This window comes from Amphibalanus amphitrite, unplaced genomic scaffold (genome assembly GCF_019059575.1).
Source record: "Amphibalanus amphitrite isolate SeventyFive unplaced genomic scaffold, NRLGWU_Aamphi_draft 000883F_arrow, whole genome shotgun sequence".
NCBI lineage: Eukaryota > Metazoa > Arthropoda > Thecostraca > Balanomorpha > Balanidae > Amphibalanus > Amphibalanus amphitrite.
Window position 1 is genome coordinate 22,129 of NW_024882377.1, and position 22,476 is coordinate 44,604.

The following is a 22,476-nucleotide window of genomic DNA, read 5'->3' on the forward strand; positions in this document are numbered from 1 at the left end:
AACTGCTCGCGCACAATCGCGAACAATCATTAGAATATTAACTTGTCACCGTGCTTATGTGATACATGGAGGGCTAATAATTATAGTTCGGAGGTCGTGGGGTTAGGTCAAAACGAGTTCCTGAGGTCAAGTAAATGATATTTATTTCAGGGCCTCGGCTAAGGAATTTTGACTACTGGGGCAAATGGTCGACGTATGTTAACCTGCGCCCTGCTGGGGGTGGGGGTGTTTGAACACCCCCACCCCCACCCCCACCCCCACTGCGGTTTTCCACGGATATCTCAAAAACGGCGGCGCGGAGCGCCACACCTTATCCTCCACCAAATCTACACATGTTGTAATAAGTTCAGACCAAGATCATTCAAGGTCAGGTCACCAGGTCACTTCAAGTGACCTCATAAAATGTTTCAATGTATGCCGTAGCTACACCGAATGACCGATCGCTTTGAAACTTTCAGCGATTGATAAAGACAACAGTTAGAGCACTTCATGGATAGGATTTTCAGGATCAAGCCCGGCCTATATTCAGCAAGTCACGCAGGTCCGCCCATTATCTGCCTTTCTTTGAGTTTCAGAATCCGGCCCGCCCATGGCCCATGGCCCATGGCATATTTCAGCCATCCAAATATCCATAATAATCCGTTTCACCAAAACTGGTTGTTGACTATCACAAATTCACTGTAAGGGACCAGATAACCATATATCTCACAGACTCACGGTTCACAAAGGCATGCTTATAAATCGCATGTAGCTAAATCAATAAATACCTCTGCTGCTGTTTGACAAGTTCAGTTAATTTTTTACATGAATATCGAATGCTATAATTTTATCTGTTCTTATCCGTTTTCAACCTTCAATTCCCATATCCGATCTATTTTTTTCAAATTTGGGATCCAATCCTATCCGGTCCATGGATTTATCATGGATAACGGAGCTATCCGGCCCATGAAGTGCTCTAGCAAGTGGCAACAGTATGTACAAAATTTATATCGGCATTTTCATATCGGTGACCTCAGGTCAATTTTGCGTCTTCTAGGAAGTCAATGGGAGAAAATTTAACCCGCGCCCTGGTGGGGGGGGGGGCTATTTTTTGCCCCCCTCCAGACTTTTCGATGTATCTCCAGAACCACTGCGCCGATCGTCACCAAACTTTCAGTACCCTCCCGGACATCAATTTTACACATTGTGACCAAAATTTTTTCCAAAGGCTATGATAGGTTGGCCGGAAATGACGTCAGAGTGACGTCATGTTCTGCCGTTTTCGACCCAAAAAAGGGTTTCGCGGGAAGAGCTGTCAGGCCTATAGCTTTGCAAATACAGAAAAATGATACAGACATAAAAGCTGTAGAATGGACAGGGCTACAAAACTGCTATCTCGGATTTGTGAAATTTTTGGATTTTGACCCCCAAAAATAAAAAAAATAGATTTTTTGAATATAATAACCAAAAAATCCAAAAAGTTTTTTGAATTTCGAAAATACCGGAATATATGTGATAGTCCCTACCGTCTTCCATCTACATACCAAATTTGAGATCGATACCTCTTTTTTTGGCCAAGTTATAGCGAAAAAACTGTTCAAAATTGATGACGTCAAATTTTCAAACTCCATTTTCAGCAATTCTAGACCTCGTAGCGCAAAACAAAGACCACCATTAGACTCCCCGTGACGAGCTGCATCGAATCAATACCCATTTTATGCAAACATATTAACTTTGAAATTTGACCTTTTTTGACCTGACCTTGACCTGACCTCCACCAGAAAGTGACCTAAACCGTACCTGATGGTCTTATAACCAACACCATTGAGTTGGAAATGAAAAACTGGTCATAAAACATGCATCGCACAACCTTAGTAAAGTTGGGTTCATGTGGTGACCCTCGGTGACCTTTGGTGACCTGACCTGTGACCTGACCTGGTATGACCAGTGACCTCTAACAGCAACATATCTACTAGGCAACTGACACCCTATCGCTGATTCCCGACAAAATGCGTTTTCCTCGGTGTTATAGCGCATTCCCTAGAAGACCCGTGAACGGTGAAACATTTCATCTTTGACCTGACCTGTGACGTCATCGGTGACCCCGAGGTCAATAAAATTTGGTTTCTTTCGACAAATTTGACAGGCCTTTCGAACGCCGTTTGAATTTTGCGGATCCGTCCAGTAGTTTCGGAGATACGAGGGGGGGGGGGCAAAAAATAGCCCCCCCCCACCAGGTCGCGTTATAAACAGACCCCACCAGGGCGCGGGTTAAAACCGCCTCTCTTGGACGAAAGTCATTCTAAACACTCTCAAACACTGAATTACAAGTAATTTTGACACACTGAACATGAAAATGCCATCCATGACCGTGTTTATACCTCTGAGGTCATTTCAGGTCACAAATGGTATCTAACAGTTTTTCGCGACTAACTTTTGAAAGAGGCATGCTAGAGCGATGAAAACGCCTTATACGTGTTCAGCTCGACGGTACGGATCCACTGATATGCAACATGACAATTTCCGGTCAGATCAAGACCTTGACCTGAGGTCAAATTTTCAAGTTGACCTTTCAAGATCAAATTATAATTCGATGCGTCTTGACGAGAGGAACACGATGTCGGTAAAAGAAAGCTCGTGCAAGGCTTGAGTCAAATTCGATATTGAAAAAACTTCCCGAAAAATTTGTCTATTTTGGAAGTTTCTGCCCCCTGCAGGCAAAACCGTTGACGTTAGGTCAAATCTGAGAGAAATACTCAGAAAAAAACGCTAATATGGCTATCAAATGCGCTTTTCCGCAGCGCTGTAGCTCTATTGGTTCCCGAGTCATACGTCGGCATCTTGCAAATTGTCGATATTCGACCTGAAATTCGGCGAAATTTGGCCTTCAATGACCCCCATGACCTGACCTTTGACTGACCAAAAAATTGACCGAAGTAGTTTCATCATTATTTTTGACGCTTTTTCGAACGAAGGGTAGCTTATGGATTATGGAGGTGCAAAAAGGTATGTTTGGCAATGCACGCCTATGTTTTTGGATGGTAATTGAGGGTGCAGCTGCACGGCCATGCACCCTCTCTTCCGCCGCCCATGATTTCTTGCTACAAACGTCTTCAACCGCTCCCGAGTGAAAGAATGTACGTTAATATTAAGATATTATCATTTTGTAGAGGTTGGGCAAAACCTGACCACTACTGGGGCATTCCTTGACTCTACTGGGGCATTTGCCCCAGTAGTTAACATGTTAGCCGAGGCCCTGATTTATTTATTCGATGTCATGGAACAACAGGCGAATTGACGCCCAGTAACAGTCCATAGCAGTTATACGTTCGGAGCAGTGTAAACATTGCCTTTAGTCTTTCGTCTCTTACACATACAATCCCTCGATATACCAACCATATCTATCACACAGTCCATACAGTACATGCATAACACAATAAATACAGTCACGCGGTTCACACCAGGACTCACATGTTTTGTATATGTCGTCTTACTTTAGCCCGAACATCCCGCATTGAGTCGTGAAACAAATCCAAATCTGTTATCTCGAACATAAATTCATTTATGATAGTGGGTGCCCTAACAAAAAGCGAACCTTTCATAGTGTCGACCCGCGCAAATGGTACATTCATGACACCACGAGCTCCTTCAATCCTCCTTGTAATTCTTGGAGCAGCATACAGCGGAAACCGTGCCAATAGTACATGTGAGTCGAGGACACCTTTGTACAGTTTTTCCACAAACATGATATCGTATTGATGGCGTCTTTTCTCTAATTCAGTTACGTTAAACATTTGGAGCAAACGAGAATAATCAATATCGGATGGTATCGCGCTTCGATTTACATAAAAGTATAGCCATCTGAGAAAGTGATACTGTATCTTTTCTACTCTATCTAAGTGCGATTTTGCCGCACCACCCCATATGACACAACAATATTCTAATATCGCACGAACATTTCCATAGAAGGCGGTCAAAATTGACTTCCAGTTTACTATGCCAATTTTTGATTCAGACTGCATCGCCCTCATAAGAATGCCGTTCATTTTGTTTGCCCTAGACACAATAAAGTCAACATGATTACAAAACGTGAGTCGTCTGTCTAAAACCACCCCCAAGTCCCTAATTGTGTGCACGATTTCCAGGCGAGTGTCACCAATCATGTATTGACAAGTAAGGGGGTCACTTTTTAAGGTAATACAGAACTGCTTGCACTTGGAGGGATTCAATTTCAATTTCCAAGTTTTCGACCAATTATAAAGTCTCCTAATATCCCCTTGTAGCCGTGCAGTATCTGTCAAATCTGAAATCTCTGAGTACACCTTGATGTCATCCGCAAACATTAAGCATTTTGTTTGAACACACAATGGATAATCGTTAACGAAAAGAGCGAAAAGCAATGGCGAAATTACACTACCTTCCGGTGTGCCAGAGAGAACGTCCTGCCACGAGGAGCACTTACCGTTCACAACGACTCTTTGTTTTCTATCCGACAGAAAGGATCTAAACCAGCTCAGAGCCAGCCCGTTGATACAATAGGATTTATTAAGCTTATGAATGAGAAGCTGGTGGTTAACGCTTTGGAATGCGGATTGAAAATCTGTGTATATCACGTCAGTTTGTCTGCCATTCGCAATAGAATCCCAGGCAGTGCTTAGCATACAAGCCAAATTCGTTTCGCAAGATCGCCCAGGTAAAAACCCGTGCTGGTTTCGCTAGGATGGGTTGTATCCGAGTGAACGTGAGTCATGTGCTTCCTCAATGAAAAACAATTTGTTTTTCGTCTTCTCTGCGTACTTATGACAATTGATTAATATCTTATTCCACAGACTTTCCGTTAATCAAAGTCGCTGCATTCAATTCCAACATCATCTATCAATCATTTTTGTGACCGTCAGCCGCACTATTCACTCTTTCCTGTTTAGTCACCCAAAAGTTGTAGTAGCTGTTCAATTTCACGTTGATTTCAATCTTTCTGCACCTAATCTCTGCAAGTGTCCGTTATGGTGCCACCGGAACGTGAGCTCCTTTTATGGCACAGGTTACGATCAGTTTCAAATTCCGAGAAGTGTGTCTGTGTGTGTGTCCAGTGTGGGCTGGTGTGCTCGTAGGGTTTTCCGGAATGGTTTCCCGGAATATTGGCGTTGTGATGAGCGCAGGACCATGAACCACATGATGGATTAGAATAAACCGACTGTGGATATAATTACCATTTGTAAGGTAACCATTACATATAAACAGAAGGCAAACAAGTTTTTCACCAGTACAAATTCACGACAAAACTACTGGTGCTTCATGATTTCTTTTCACAAGTTCTCACTTGTTTACGAAGGCTCCTCCTCTTTCTTCAGTCTTCACCTCTCTCTCTCTCTCTCTCTCTCTCTCTCTCTCTCTCTCTCTCTCTCTCTCTCTCTCTCTCTCTCTCTCTCTCTCTCTCTCTCTCTCTCTCTCTCTCTCTCTCTCTCTCCCTCTCTCTCTCTCTCTCTCTCTCTCTCGCTCTCGCTCTCTCTCTCTCTCTCTCTCTCTCTCTCTCTCTCTCTCCCTCCTCCCTCCTCCCTCTCCCTCCCTCTTCTCCCTCTCCCTTTACCTCTTCGTCTACCAGTGTGGCCCGACACGCCGTAATAGCTTTAATGGCGCCCGGTCGAGTTAATGGGGCCATTAAAGGACGCGACGATCCACTGTCCTGTCAATCTTACCGTGCCTGTCTCACTGGGGGGGGGGGAGGGGAGGGGTCAAATTGGGTGCGTGGGAAAAGACACATAAACAGGGCATCTGTGGGGTCGAAAGGGGGAGGAGTGACGTGACCTCTAGGGCGGGCCGCGACAGTTGATTGGATTGTTTTGTCAGTTGAGGCTACCGTGAAGTTAATTGTGAGGGTGAGTAAGGTAGGTAATAGGGTTGGTGATTATGAAGGATTGCGGTTACCTCTGTGGGTCTGTGATACTCTGGAAAAGAAAGTGATTATTTAGTTGGTAGTCGGCATTTCATATTGCAGTTGTTTCAACACAAGTTGAAGGATTGAATTTCGATTATCTTAGAACGTATATAGTACTGAAGGTTCGATGAGAACAAAGCCGTTAGATGCCTGATGGTTGGATTGTCTGAGGACTGAACTCAAACCGTACTTTATTTATTTTTCATTGAAATGACTGACAGTAAGAATTACTTCTAAAAAGAGTTCCTGAATGTGAAAGACCTCAAGCAGGCTTATCTGGTGTCTGGGAATGAGTTTGTATTTGTATTTGTATTTACATTTAAGAGCGATCCACATACAAAGTGCGTGGCGATTACCTACAGCTCAGTTACAATCGAAGATGGCATCGTTACTTTTTCAAACGGGAATAGTTCACCATTTTCTCACACCTCACTTCCTGATCAGGAAGCTAACGGCGTCTTTCTTTATTCTCATCGAACCCAAGTTCATCCCAATCTTACCCTCATCTACCTTCTGCTTCTAATTTTCCCATCGGACCGTATAAAGCCCAGATCATACCGTTTATATCGCTACAATCATCGGCCGTTGACATTTCTCTGCGCTCAGCTGCTCGCGATCGGTACTGACGTGCTCATTGAACACGAAATGCCCATTTCCGGTATTGGGCCGTAACGAATGTGATGTTCTAGGCAGTTCGTCTGTGTCAGAGGGAAGTCGGTGGGGCACGTGCGGTGCTAACTGGGGCGATTCGGAGTGGTGGGGCCATTATTAGAAGAAGATGACAGGGTAGGTTTGAAGGGAAGTGCTGTTGGCGCAAGTCATGTGGGGTAAACGATGACGAGCTTTTGTTTCATGCTGTTAAGTTTGCTAAGACACTAATTGATGACACTACATCATTGTATTCTTTGTACCGATGTTATTGAAGGAATATGTGTATCGTGATGTTATGTGTTTTAATTCGATTTTCTAGTTGATATATTCCCAAAGCCAGCATAATATTTCTTTTACGATAGTCAAGTATACCACATCGTTCAGAAAAGTGACCCTAATTTTGTTTCCGATCCACATCCTCAGACTAAGACTTCACGTTTCTACTCGTCACAACCAATGTGAATTCGACTGCAGCTGGTCATTCTGACTCGAGCATACCCATTGCCCAGGCCATCCGCGCCCGGTCTTCACCTCCCTCCCATGTATCCTCTTTTCCCTCTCCCTAAGCGCGCCCTCTTTCCTCTCTCCCCCTCGCACGCACGCACGCACGCACGTCCCACCCTCACGTAGCACATTTAGCGCAGTTACTACTGCGCTTATACTCTAATATCCAGTATACGTGTTCTGACCGCACACTGTAAATATATGACATGATATATTTGCCTCATGCGTGTGGCATGGCCTGGGCATTGACATGCCCCACCAATATTGTATCATAATGACGAAGGAAATGCGTAGTGATGCTCGCAATGACGGACATCATGCGATCTTGTTTCGATAATATAAAGGTCTATCATTGACAGCCAGTTTCTTTTATGCTTTATCGCACATTGTATTGTGTGACTTTGTACATGCTCCTTTTAGACGGCGAACGATTTTATGTTGCGTGGATTAAAAAAAGAAAAGAAAATGATATACATTTATACTGAAGAGCGACTCACGGCTTTCTTTTGTATTGACTAAACGCTTACAAAACACAGCTTCTAACTTATAATACCACCCTTCCTGACCATATCTTTAGCCACATCTCAAGCTAGAACTGCCCAACTCGTCAAGCCAAACGGACATCTCCACATTGATTTTCTTTCCCAAACGATGTGTCAGTTCCGGCCGATTGTCAACTCAACATTCTTTGTCTCTAAAATCCTCCCTCAGTGGTCAATCTGTGGCGAAAGCCTTTTGGACGTAATAGCAGGATTTGAGGCAGTAGAGAGAGGTTTCAGGCTCATTTGTTGGAAAGATAAGACGTCTCTAAAGCAGCTGTCCAGTCGAAGGAAGTGCCACTGAACTTTAGGGTGACGCGGAGTGTTGATTTTATCTGTGTGGATAGGGTCATTGCCTTTGCTGAGCAAACGTGCTCGTTGCATAGAGATCTTGTGACTTGGACGAAGTATTTCGTGTCAGGACTGAGATATCCATTCCGCTATCAAGATAAAGATATCCCTCATAAATCTAGATCGTATTTTTATATAGAGATGCACATTCTGCTCCTCGACAAAACTCCCGTGCTGTGAATGCCCGCCCACCCCCTCTCGGTGGTTTCTTTTTCTCACGGTGGTTCCCACGATAAGGACGAATTTCCCAGGGCTGACAGTAGACAATTAGACCGTACCGACACGCCGTGAACGTGATAGGCTGGTGATGGGTTTCTTGTAACGGACCTCGCTAGTGATTGACAGGAGATGAAGGCTGAAACTGGATAGATCCATAGTTGTCTGAAAATAAGCAGCACATTTTGAACATCATTAGTTGGCATACCATTCAAATTCCAAATGTATTTGCAGCAAGTTCAAATCCAATTGGTACCCTTGAAAGATGTCCATTGTCCATTGCCCAGCATATGAAGATGAATTTCTTAACTTTTTATTCTGCTTCAATCTGTCCTTCCTTTTCTTCCTATTTCTCTTTCTATGTCTCTCTCCTTCTCATATCTCCCTCTGTCTCTGTCTGCATTGTTTCACACGTGAACAATGCAGCGGTTTCCTTATTCTTCCCAGCATTAGTCCAGACTTAGCTCGTTGTTTGTCGGTGGGAGATAGCATCGTTTCCGAATTCCAAGCGGTACCGATGGAGGAGCCTCAAAAGAATACACAATGACATTAGTGTCAGTTGGGCAAGGGGATAATCCGATTCAAGTCCGTTGGCTTTGTACTGATATTCCGGTGCGGGTTATAGCGCTTAGTAAAACCTTACGGTTGTATTTATTGTTTTAATAATGCAATGCAATTCACAACAGGTTTATCCGTAACCTTTGAATGATACGGTATGCTAAATAAAGCAATGCTGTTAGACACTTGTTGATAGATGGTTATCTGTTTACCATCACAAAAAGTACATAACTTTCTGATAGATTTATTGCTTGCGTTTTCAATATATGTGATCCATTTCTTCTGCATTGATCACTTTTCCTCAGCGTCCACATTTTCTATTTTCCCGCCAGTTTTCAATGGACGACATCACTGATTCAGCGACCGTTCGAAATCAACTTCCCACACACGTGCAATCCGAGTTTTCCTTTCCTCCCTTCTGGACAAACTGGTCGCTAATTCGCTCGTGCGTCGAACACCAATAGTTCGGAGCTGCCGTCTCGATAAAAGCGTGGGCCTGGTCTTCAGAACCGCCCGCATCCTTCTCAAAATGCGGGAGTTTGTTTTATCTCAAAGACGGAAAAGCGCAGTGTATTTCACAGTTCTTGCAGGTTCGTCTATTATTCCGTTTGATTACTTGCGCGTTTTTCTTATCTCAAAGCAACTCCTGATTAATTCCAACACATATCGTCTGAAATCAATCAACTGCGCTGATTTTCATTTGCTGGTCAGACATTTTCCGTTTATCGTTTTACGGTTGTTAAACTCAATTGATCGTGAAATTATCGTGAAGGAATTTACGACTCTGGATTTAAAGCCGCATAAAGCTGCAATATTGCCCAGTGACCCCGGGGAATTCATAACGTGTTGTTGGAAGGATAATGCTTAACGAATCAGCATTAGAGAGCCAATATAATTAAGCATTTAAACTCGTCTTTTCCATATCAATCAAAAACATTGTACCATGCCCAAAGCCTACTATGGCTGCTGCTAACATTACAATGTGTCTTGATCACGTATGCAGCGAGAATTCCGTATCACGCTTCCAGACCAAACCAGTGCAGCAAAGCGTTCTCGTAACCGTGACCTTGGCAAGTTGCCAACCAATCGGGATGACCGCCAGCTCACCACTGCATTGCCCGATTAAAGCGTACCATTACCCGATTAAAGCGTGACAACGAATGGCTTTTAGGCTGGTAGTCATGACAACGCAAGGCCCACCAATGATGGAGATGGTTTTAAATTACGGGGAGGGTGTTTGCGGGCGATTGAGATTGCCCGTCAGACCCCAATATTTCGAGATTGTTGGGTGTTTTTCGGAAGTGAGTAAACAATATTTAGTTGAATCGCGGTTGATATAGTTTGATAGGAGCTGACAATTAGGATGCTAGTTTTGTGTGAATTGTTTTTCAATATTATTGAAAACATGGCTTCCGCTTATGAAATGGTATTTAAGTATAGCATTTCTGTTCTAACTCGTATATAATGAGCCTTGCTAATTCATGCGCATGCAACATATGGGTCTAATTTTTGCGCATCAGCTCTCGTTCCATGGTAAGCAATCAAAAATCCAGCCAGCGCCATAGACCTTGCCCCATAAAACAGCTGCCACCATCATAAATCGCCGTCACTCCCAGTTCCAAAAGATTTACACAGCCGGGACTCGGCCCACGGCTTGACCACAAACAAGTTTTACACGCAAGCGTCTGTGGCTAGCCGCCCCGATGACCCAAATAAATGTGATCATTGTAGAGATAGCACCAAAATTGGAGTAAGGAGGTGTGGTATTGCCACCGGTGTCTGCGGCCTACTGCACTTGCTTGGTAAGTAACTAGGCTTGGAGCGCAGAACATGCAACTGTGTGTCTGTGTCTTCAGCAAAATCAAATACCAAAGATAGCAAAAGCTATGCTATATGTTCACTGCATATTTCAAGGAATAAATATAATATCAGGTACATACACTCGTAAGACATACATTCCGTTCCGATATTGTTGACAGAGCTTATCATGCCTTCAATAATGTCGCTTCCTTGTAAAAATTGGAACGCTTTTTACGTGGTAACCAATGGATTTATGGTAGCCTGCTAGTCTGACTATAAACCATATCCTCCGCTATATCATTCCATCGGTTATTCAATTTCCTTGATATGATAATCATGGGAACTTTATTACTGATGCCACCGCATGCTTTGAACGGAACAGATCATGTAGCCCTCAACCATCCCCAATCTAATCCTGTTATCTAAAATTGTTTTACCGTTGGATCCATTTTAGTCGAGAGCTACCATTTCTGATTGATGATCATGATTGAGAATAACAGCACTAGGATTATAACAGCAACATGCCTATCACATGAATTTTATCACAAACCATTTGCTGGTAACGCGACTTCTGCAATGATAACCTGAATCTAGATAAAATAGAACCTCTTGACCGTTTCCTAACACAGCGTTACTTCACCACACCCTCACTGTACGTTACGGTATGTAACGGTAGGTCACGAATGACACGTAACGTGACAACGTACCGCCTTGTTGGCTGCGCCGTTTGAAAAGCGTGCCGCCTATACTGACGTGCTCCGATTGTTCTGGCCTGTTTGTGTTTCCCGCCTCCGAACTGGCGATTTCGTGTCGAGCGGTGGTTCCATGTGGGTGGTCGAAACATGATTCGCTGAATTTGAGGGTTCTGTTAGCGGCAAGTTAGTGGTGGTGGGGAAGGGGGGAGGGGAGGGGAGTTCTTCAGTAAATGCCGACAAAGTGATAAAAAGGACTGGCCTGCTATAATGCCTGATGGTGCTGATGGATATCTCTTGTAAGACACGTTTCTTTGGATAGCAGTTTTCCTCGTGTGATCGCAGGAGTAAAATCCAATGCACGCTCAACTACCTTAGTTCGTGCTTTGTTCTATTTTAATAATTTTGCGATGTCCATTCACTTATTCGTTCCTTCATTCATTCATTCGTATTTATTCAGCATCGCGTGTTGGACAACAAACAAAGAAATGAAAACTTCTTTGTGCATAATACTGCAGAAACTATCATTTTAACCGTATCAATTTAGTCAACAAGCCTTCGTTTTACATTGCTTGTGTTAGATCCAACTAATTTGAAGGTTGTATTCCTAATCATCCCAAATTCTTTTAGTCCAAACATGCTAATTGTTATATTAGCAATATGCCAAAACATTTCTGTGGCTCGGGGTCGGTTCGATTACAGCCGCAGGTTGTTTGAAATAGACAAAAACTATTCGTTAGAATTGTGTTTTTCTTTTGAAAAAACAACCGGAGCAGTTCGAGGCTGGTACAGAATGGCGTCACAAGACTGCTATGGTTCACTTTATCAGCTGCACAATATTCATCGTTATGCCTTTTCATATACATACTGATACATCCCATAAACGTGGCTGTTTGCTGCCCTCAAAATCCACGTTACCGCTCGGCCGTCTCTGCGCTCCGCCGCTCTTTCCCCGCTCCACTGCTCTCTGTGGTCCACTGCTCTCTTCACGGTGTATGACTGTGTTCAGTCAGCGAGACAAGGGGGGAGGAGAGGGGATGTTGGTGGGTCTGTCTGTCTGTTGTGTCTGTCTGTTGTGTCTGTCTGTCTGTCTGTCTGTCTGTCTGTCTGTCTGTCTGTCTGTCTGTGTGTCTGTCTGTCCGTCTGTCCGTCGGTCCGCCCGCCCGCCCGTCCGTCTGCGTGTATGTTTAGTTTGTTTGTAAGTCTGTCTTTGTCTATATACGTCTCTATCTGTCTCTGTATAGTGTAGGGATGTATGCCTCTGTCTCTGTTGCTGTCTCACCGTCTCTAGCTCCAGTTCCGTCCGTCTCCGTTTCGATGTCTCCTCTACTCAGTTATCTTACCGCCACTAAACGCAATTTCGTCCAAGACTCCCAATCGTAACGCTTTATACTTCAAATCCTAACTATATCTTTATGCAGCTACATTTGAACTACCTTGTGCATAAAAAAAAACTTGGACTTATCTGGCATTTGCAATAGGTCTTGCATTCCTGTATTCCCATTTTCCCATAATTTATCATTGTCGTCCTTACATGACGCATCCAGGCACGATTCTTTCCGGCAGCAACTGCAGCGTTAATCCACCGCAACCGAGGCTGTTCTTTCTTCACACAATGACACCTAAACCCGAGGATTACTCAAGTTTGCGGTCATGTTTTTGGTTTGCTAATCTTGCTGTTGACACATATTTATGTCAGTTGATTTATTGCGGTTGACAATTCTGTCAGAAAACGTGACGAGTGGATTAATTATTGTGGACTTCTGTTTTTGGAGAGATGTCGTGTAGCATGGTTTACATTGGGTCTGGGATGATCCTCTGCAAAAGGAAGAGGTGTTCGTGTTGAACACATACATCAAATCGTGAGGAACTTCTTAGTGAAAGTAGCTTAGTGTGCAGGGATCTGCGTTTCTGGGTTAGTATTTCATGACAATAACAAAGCCACTGTTCTCTGATTCATTCTTTATCAGGCTCCGCCAAATTTCTAACACCTGGCTGTAAGTATTTTATGTAAAATGCGCTGCAGCTGGCCGCTTTACAAGCGGAAAGGGATAAGAGAATCGTACGCACTATTTCATTGGTTGGATTACAATTTAATTGACTAATCTTACCTCTTTTTGCAAGAGATGCACGATGAATATTTCAGCTTTGTTTTTATTTTGTGCTATGATATAATTCGTTCACTGGCTCTATCTAGAAGCATTACGTTGCCTCCTGTTCTGCCATTCTCTCTTCATGTCACCCCACCCCTCTCCCGTATCTCCACCCCTGCTATGGGGAGGGCGGGGGCATGATCTCGTTAGCATAGAGATGACCCAAACAGCTGACTAGAGGGGCTGGAGATCCTCAGAATAGGGGAGGGGGTGCGGCAGGTCGGGGAGGGGAGGGAGGGAGGGTGGATGTACCCTGGGGCTTGTGAAGGGAGAAGTAATCCCAAGGGAGAGTCACACATACGGTCTGCTAATGGCACATGGGGAGAGATGAATGTCGATACTGGGGTCTGATGTTGGCGGTTGGGTATTTATCCAGATTGGTCGTACCACCTACATTGTCGATTTGGGTTCTTGGAATCGTGCGCTACATACCAAACATCTGGTTACCTGTGTATATTTGTTTCCACTTTTTGAGTTTTTTTGTAAAAATTATCTTGTTTAGTCAGACTTCAGTTGATGCGTGAAGTAATTCATGGGAAAACGCCTATCGATTGCTCGACTACTGCGTGAACATTATGTTGTATAAAATAGAATATTCTGGTGTATGTTACGTGACTTTACCAATAAATTATTCATTGCTATATTATCAACACTTGACACTGTTGCGCCAAATATTCCCAGTCTTCTTCAACTTAACACGCTTCGCTAATAAGCATTCCAAATGGCCCACCACCCTGGAATGTCATCCAAACTGTCCAACCTATCCTCAGCTCCGCCCTTCGCTCTTGTTCCAAATTTGTTCCCGTCAGATTCTTGAAAGTAGTCACCCATCTGATAAACTTCTGTGTTATCTGATTACCACATTCCGCCCCGTAGTGGATACACCCATAGAAGCTAGTCACGTGCCACACACATATCTTAGTTAGGCGGTGACGTTTCCTGTTACTGGCTTTGTCACGTGCTCGGAATAATTTCAGAGAACGACAAAAATGCGTGATGGTGCGAGGAGCGGTCAATGCGCGTGGCACGTGCGGGCCGGGGAGTTTTTGGACGTGTTTGAGGGCGGCGGCGCAAAAAAATGGAGCACAGTTTTATGTGTTTTCTTGTTTGCTAGCATTCCAAGTTGGCTTAAATGTTTGAAAAAAGGTACTTGGGTACGCTTTGAAAATATGCTTGATAATTACCGGATGTCATTACATGTTTGACATTGACTCATGAATGTCATGGGTGGATATGGCTGTGCTGTCGAAACAAAATATGATATGTAAGTCACTAAAAGCTCTTTCCTGTAGCGCAAATGCTAGAAGACCGAACCATGACACGAAAAATAATATTCTTCTTCAACTCTAGCTCACGATCATGACATAGAACCTTTCGAACAAAAGCCCCCGTGCGTCCCGCTGTCACTTCCTACAATGAAGAGAACAATGGATACCGTACTATCCTGTCAGCTGATTGCTGAAACTGCTCGCGCACAATCGCGAACAATCATTAGAATATTAACTTGTCACCGTGCTTATGTGATACATGGAGGGCTAATAATTATAGTTCGGAGGTCGTGGGGTTAGGTCAAAACGAGTTCCTGAGGTCAAGTAAATGATATTTCGCTAGGATGGGTTGCATCCGAGTGAACGTGAGTCATATGCTTCCTCAATGAAAAACAATTTGTTTTTCGTCTTCTCTGCGTACCTACTTATGACAATTGATTAATATCTTATTCCACAGACTTTCCGTTAATCAAAGTCGCTGCATTCAATTCCAACATCATCTATCAATCATTTTTGTGACCGTCAGCCGCACTATTCACTCTTTCCTGTTTAGTCACCCAAAAGTTGTAGTAGCTGTTCAATTTCACGTTGCTTTCAATCTTTCTGCACCTAATCTCTGCAAGTGTCCGTTATGGTGCCACCGGAACGTGAGCTCGTTTTATGGCACAGGTTACGATCAGTTTCAAATTCCGAGAAGTGTGTGTGTGTGTGTGTGTTTGTCCAGTGTGGGCTGATGTGCTCGTAGAGTTTCCCGGCAGTGTTCGCCACGGGCCCCAAAATCCCCAGCCCAGCCCGGCCCGGGCCCATGGGTTCAGAGCCCGGCCCAGCCCGTAGCCCGCTCTTGGCAAATATTCCAAGCCCAGCCCGGCCCGGCCCGGCAAAAATAGCAATCTAGTTATTGTCTTAGTCTATTGCTATAATAAGCATGATTGATTACACTATTTTGAGAACAATTCAAATTGCATGAATATTAACATGGCAATCATGACTCCCTTCTTTTCAATGAATATAATCATTTCAAGCAGTAAGCACCTATGGCACAAATTTTAACAGTAACAGCAAGCACCTCAGTCAATTAGGTCATGATTACACACCTATAAAAAGTTTACATGATTATATTAACTACATTCTATGAGTAAAGTTATCTTGCAAGCTGATGTGTGTGAACATTATCATTCATAATTGGTGACTCTAATGCATACTTGAAGGAAGTATTTGCCACATACTCTATACTTCCCAGCACTTACCAGCAGAAAAAAGCTTGACTTATGGGAATTGATGAATCTGTCTGAGATTGACCTTGCTGTTAAATTCACTCCATAGATGCTGCAATATCAAAAGCCTGAGAAAGCATACAAAATAGGTGACACTGACTTTAGCACTGTCTTCCAAAAAAAAGAGAAAATCCATCCATTTATCAGCAAAACTGATCTTATCTATTTTCAATTCATGCCCACGTGTCAACCAAATCTCTGTGGACAACTATCTGCTACTTTCCTTGCTATTTTATGTTAGGCTCTTTTCAAGATATGGATATCGCTAGCAGCGTAAGCAGAAAACATGGTAAACTTGAAATGTCATTGGGTACTTTGGCGACTTTTACGCATCATCATCATCAATCAAAAACGAGCGAACACTTCTTTATTGTCGCAGCTGCGGCAGGTAGCGATTTTGACCAATTGTAAAATAAAACATATATGATCAAGTTTTTGTTTTGTTTTTTCGTTCGAGTTTTCAGACTTTGTGGTTTAGGTTTTATTTTTTATTTGTTTAATTTTGTTTTTTCACTTTGATACTTACTTAAAAAACGTATTTATTTGATATACTGTTGTGTATATTACCTAGATGCCGCCACATAAACATAGGGCCGCCGCATGGCCGCCGCCATGATTGCAAATTTTGTTGGGAAGGGGCTGGTTTGTTGTGACTTATTTTGACAAATTTATGGACATTTAAAGAAGCTTTCATCGCGAAATACTCTGTAGAGTTCCTCGTTACTTACAGTGTGTTTTGTGAGTATCCTTTTAAGGTTCTGTTCGTTAAAAAGCCGTCGGTGAAGGAAAAAAAAGACTGTGTTGGAATTGTCTCACTATCGCCATATGTAAGTGTTAAACTTAATGTAGCCCTGTGGCCCATCATTGTTGAGTGGCTTCTTAGTTTTTGGAGTTGTAGTGCTAAGTAAGTTATTCTGATGACTACATTTTAACTTTTATTACAAACTAATGATGCTAGAGATTCTCTGATCTTTTTGGTTGCGGAATTTTTATGAAAACCCTCCTATGTGTGACATGATGTGATATTGGATAATTCTCAAGATTCCCAAAATTCAATATCAAGTAGGTTTTCTTTCACATTCCTTAAATTTGGTTTAGTTTTTGTATTTTCCCAGTGGGTTTTGTTTGCATCAGTTTCCAAATTTTCTTAAATTGACATTAGTCGCAAAACCCATAGTGCACAAAGCTCTTGGCCCGGCCCGTCCATAGCCCGTTAACTAATGATATTTGGGGGCCCGGCCCAGCCCGTAGCCCAGCCCGGCCCATGGCCCGTTGGGCTGGCCCGGCCCGTGGCGAACACTATTTCCCGGAATGGTTTCCCGGAATATTGGCGTTTTGATGAGCGCAGGACCATGAAGTAATCCATCATGTGGTTCATGCCATGAACCACATGATGCATTAGAATAAACCGACTGTGTATATAATTACCAATTGTAAGGTAAGTAACCTTTACATATAACAGAAGGCGGACAAACTTTTCACGAGTACTTAAACTCACGACAAAACCACTGGTGCTGGACGATTTCTTTTCACGTGTTCTCACTTTTTTACGAAAGATCCTCCTCTTTCTTCAGTCTTCACCTCTCTCTCTCTCTCTCTCTCTCTCTCTCTCTCTCTCTCTCTCTCTCTCTCTCTCTCTCTCTCTCTCTCTCTCTCTCTCTCTCTTTCTCTCTCTCTCTCTTTCTCTCTCTCTCTCTCTCTCTCTCTCTTTCTCTCTCTCTCTCTCTCTCTCTCTCTCTCTCTCTCTCTCTCTCTCTCTCTCTCTCTCTCTCTCTCTCTCTCTCTCTCTCTCTCTCTCTCTCTCTCTCTTTCCTTCTATCCCCACTTCAGAAAAATCCATCAGCCCGATAATCGTTCCCATAAAACTGTCTGTCTCGGGACATTTACGACATTCAGAACCTTCAACGGGACGCTGGAACGTCCCCCTGGCCCTCCTCCGTCACTCTCTCCATTCCTCCCCTCTCTACCCGTAAAGACTCTACGCCAAGCGTGGGTATTGCACGCCTTCAGTGCTGCTCATCAAGTTACGTTGTTTGTCACGACCTATTTTTAAGGGTTTTGTATAATTTTTAAATACGCATCATTTTGTATGCGTTGGTTGTTTCTTGTTAGCGATCAGTTTTGTGATATATCAAAACTCTAGCCTCTCACCCTTCTCTCTCTCTCTCTCTCTCTCTCTCTCTCTCTCTCTCTCTCTCTCTCTCTCTCTCTCTCTCTCTCTCTCTCTCTCTCTCTCTCTCTCTCTCTCTCTCTCTCTCTCTCTCTCTCTCTCTCTCTCTCTCTCTCTCTCTCTCTCTCTCTCTCTCTCTCTCTCTCTCTCTCCCCCTCTTCCTCCCTCTGTTCCCCTACCTCTTCGTCCACCAGTGTGGCCCTTCACTCGGTAATAGCTTTAATGGCGCGCGCCCGAGATAATGGGGCCATTAAAGGACCCGGCAGTCCACTGTCCTGTCAATCTTACCGTACTGTCTCACTGGGGGAGGGGAGGGGAGGGGTTAAATTGGGTGCGTGGGAAAAAGACACATAAACAGGGCAGCTGTGGGGTTGGGAGGGGAGGGGTGACGTGACCTCTAGGGCGGGCCGCGACAGTTGATTGGATTGTTTTGCCAGTTGAAGCTACCGTGAAGTTAATTGTGAGGGCGAGTAGGGTAATAGGGTTGGTGATCATGAAGGATTACGGTTACCTGACCTCTATGGGTCTGTGATACTTTGGAAAGCGAAAAGATTTTTCATATGGTAGTCGGCATTGAATATCGCAAGTTGTTTCAACGTGGTGTAGTCTGTAACTTAAGGTTGAAGGATGAAAGTTCGTTTATCTTGGAAGGTAGATATAACATTGAAGGTTCGATGAAAATAAAGAAAGACACCGTTAGATGCCTGATTGTCTGATGCTCTGAGTACTGAACTCAAATCGTACATCATTTATTTTTCATCGAAAGGGTTTTGAAAATAAGAATGAATTCCAAAAATATTTTCATTGTGATATAGCTCAAGCAGGCTGACCTGGTGTCTGGTAATGAGTTACAATCGAAGATCGCATCTCCACGTTTCCAAACGGGAATAGTTCACCATTTTTTCACACCTCACTTCCTCATCAGGAAGCTAACGGCATCTTCCTTTATTCTCATCGAACCCAAATTCATCCCAATCTTACCCTCATCTACCTTCTGTTTCTAATTTTCCCATCGGACCGTATAAAGCCCAGACTTCATACCGTTTATATCGCTACCATCATCGGTCGTTGACATTTCTCTGCGCTCAGCTGCTCGCGATTGGTATACTGACGTGCTCATTGAACACGAAATTCCCATTGCCGGTATTGGACCGTAACGAATGTAGGGGAAGTTGGGGCAATGCCGGAGTTGGGGCAAAGCCGAAATTCGAGATATTTCGAAAACCGTAAGACATGGATGCCACCTGTCAGTGATGCTCTGAAGCTTAAGTGACTACAATTATCGCATGTTTGTTACGAGTCGTCATTCGGAATACTTCGACTGTGAGGGCGCCAAGAGCGTTTTCAAGGTACGTTTCCCTTGTACTACATGCGCCTTTGAAGCTGCATTTTTTACTCATTATGCTACCGTTTGTCTGGCCAATTCGGTCAAGTAATCTTTAGCATGTCTTTGCATAAGTGTGCTGCCTATTTGAAATTTATACAGCACGTTGAAAAGTTATGGGCCTGCAAATGAAAGTATGGCTGGCTGGGGTAATGCCGAAAACGTGCGATTACGCACGTGTTAAAAGCACGCTACGTGGACTTTACTGCTGTAGAATAGCAACGCGTATTTTTAGTCACACAAATTACACTTTCAACCGACACAACGGCCTGTTACCTATAAAGAATGATTTATCTGGCATTTTCTTATTATATCACACAATTATAACTTCCAGTGTGCACCGCGTCCTCAAGCTCTTGAAACGTGTGTCAGCTTTGATGAATTCTGGATAAAGTTTGAGATAAAATGGCAAAACATCAATGTCGGCATTCCCCGTAGATCATTTCTCCCATTTTCGGCTTTCCCCGCAGTCCGGGGCAACGCCGAAAAAGTCACTTCTTTGATATTTTTAGTTTGTGCGCTTAACGGTATGCGAATTCATCAAATGCGCCTGATATGTTTGAAAGGCAAAAGACTGGCCTCTCGAATGACGCCAACAAGAATAGCGTATGTTGTCTACCTTGCGTGCTACGGGCGTCAGAAAAAAAGTCTTCGGCGTTCCCCCAACTTCCCCTAATGTTCTAGATAATTCGTCTGTGTCAGAGGGAAGTCGCTGGGGCACGTGCGGTGCTAACTGGGGCGGCTCGGAGTGGCGGGGCCATTATTAGAAGAAGATGACAGGGTAGGTTTGAAGGGAAGTGCTGTTGGCGGAAGTCATGTGTGGTAAACGATGACGAGTGTTTGTTTCCTCTTGTTAAGTTTGCTAAGACACTATTTGATGACTACATCATTTTTTTCTTTGTACCGATGTTATTGAAGGAACATATGTATCGTAATGTTATGTGTTTTGATTCGATTTTCTAGTTGATATATTCCCATGGCTAGGATCGCTTTTCTTTTAGGATAGTCAAGTATCACATCGCAAAAAGTGGCCCTAATTTTGTTTTCGATCCACATTCTCAGACTAAGACTTCACGTTTCTATTCGTCACAACCAATGTGAATTCGACTGCAGCTGGTCATTCTGACTCGAGCATACCCATTGCCCAGGCCATCCGCGCCGCCCGGTCTTCACCTCCCTCCCATGTATCCTCTTTTCTCTCTCCCTAAGCGCCCTCTCTCCTCTCTCCCCTTCGCACGCACGCACGCACGTCCCACCCACACGTAGCACATTTAGCGCAGTTACTACTGCGCTTATGCTCTCATATCCAGTATACGTGCCCTGACCGCACGCTGTAAATATATGACATGATGTATGCCTCATGCGTGTGGCATGGCCTGGGCATTGACGTGCCCCACCAGTATTGTATCATAATGACGAAGGAAACGCTCGGCGATGCTCGCAATGACGGACATCATGCGATCTTGTGTCGATGATATAAAGGTCTATCATTGACAGCCAGTTTCTTTTATGCTTTATCGCACATTGTATTGTGTGACTTTGTACATGCCCCTTTAGACGGCGAACGATTTTATGTTGCGTGGATTAAAAAAAGAAAAGAAAATGGCATACGTTGAGTATCCATGACAGGTTGGATGATGATGTAAATAATAAACCAAATTATTACAAATGCATTCAAATATATTCAAAAAGACACACAAAGCTTTCGGTTCATGGAACCTTGATCACTGTGCGAATGAGTATGTATTCGCACAGTGATCAAGGTTCCATGAACCGAAAGCTTTGTGTGTCTTTTTGAATATATTTGAATGCATTTGTAATAATTTGGTTTATTATTTACATCATCATCCAAAATGGCATACATTTATACAGAAGAGCGACTCACGGCTTTCTTTTGTATTGACTAAACGCTAACAAAACACAGCTTCTAACTTATAATACCATCCTTCCTGACCATATCTTTAGCCACATCTCAAGCTACAACTGCCCAACTTGTCAAGCCAAACGGACATCTCCACATTGATTTTCTTTCCCAAACGACGCGTCAGTTCCGGCCGATTGTCAACTCAACATTCTTTGTCTCTACAACCCTCCAGGGGCTCCGCCACGTTTTTGGGATTGGGGGGGTCCGACCCAAAACACAAAACCTCACTCGCGGATCCAGGGTGGCATTGAGGGTGAATACCCCCCCCCCCCCCCCCGCTGCGCCCGAAAATTGAAATCGATGAAAAATTGCCGTTTTCTAGAGCACAAAAAAACTTAACAATTTTATTGGAAGAAATTTGCCTTAAACTGCAAAACCAGCCCAGCCAGCAAATTTGGTCTGGGCCGTAGCTGGTTTTACTCTAGCTAGCTCAGGCATTTGCTCCGGCCAAAGTACGGGCAAGGTCTGGGGCTCTACTGGAGCTGACATACGATCCCAGGGCTCGCCCGCACCACAGCCGGACTTAACCCATATCAGCAGTGCCGTACCTCAACCGTACTTCAGCCACAGTAAGCCAGAACAGCTTCTAAGCAGCCGGACCTGGCCGTAGGAACCCGGAATAGAGCCGTGGCAGGGAGCCAGACTTTGGCCAGACTTGGCGGTCCGATACCAACTCGGGAGCGCTACGGCAAAGGCTAGCTAACCGGAATAGAGCCAATGGCCATATCGACCCAAACCCCGGCTCCGACGGCGTTCCGTTTACACCGGCCCAACTCTGGCATGTTGGAGTTACCGGGCAAAAGTGACTTGAGCCAAACCAAATTACTGGTTGGGAAGGTTCCAATAGCATCCATAGTCCAATAGCATCCAATAGCTCTCTCTCGGCTCCGACGGCGTTCCGTTTACACCGGCCCAACTCTGGCATGTTGGAGTTACCGGGCAAAACGGACTTGAGCCAAACCAAATTACTGGTTGGGAAGGTTCCAATAGCACGAGGAATCGAAAACCGAGGAGCGGAGCCCATTGACACCGACATGGCGGCCTCTCAAATCAAAGTTCTTGGGGAATGGAGGCCGCT

General features: G+C 44.0%; 1 protein-coding gene across 1 annotated transcript in view; it reads left to right on the forward strand.

The window, feature by feature from the left end:
* The window catches only part of LOC122367620 (filaggrin-like), a 92,393-nt gene that overhangs the window by 19,625 nt on the left and 50,292 nt on the right, over window positions 1-22,476 (forward strand). The gene's annotated exons all lie outside the window — the stretch shown is intronic.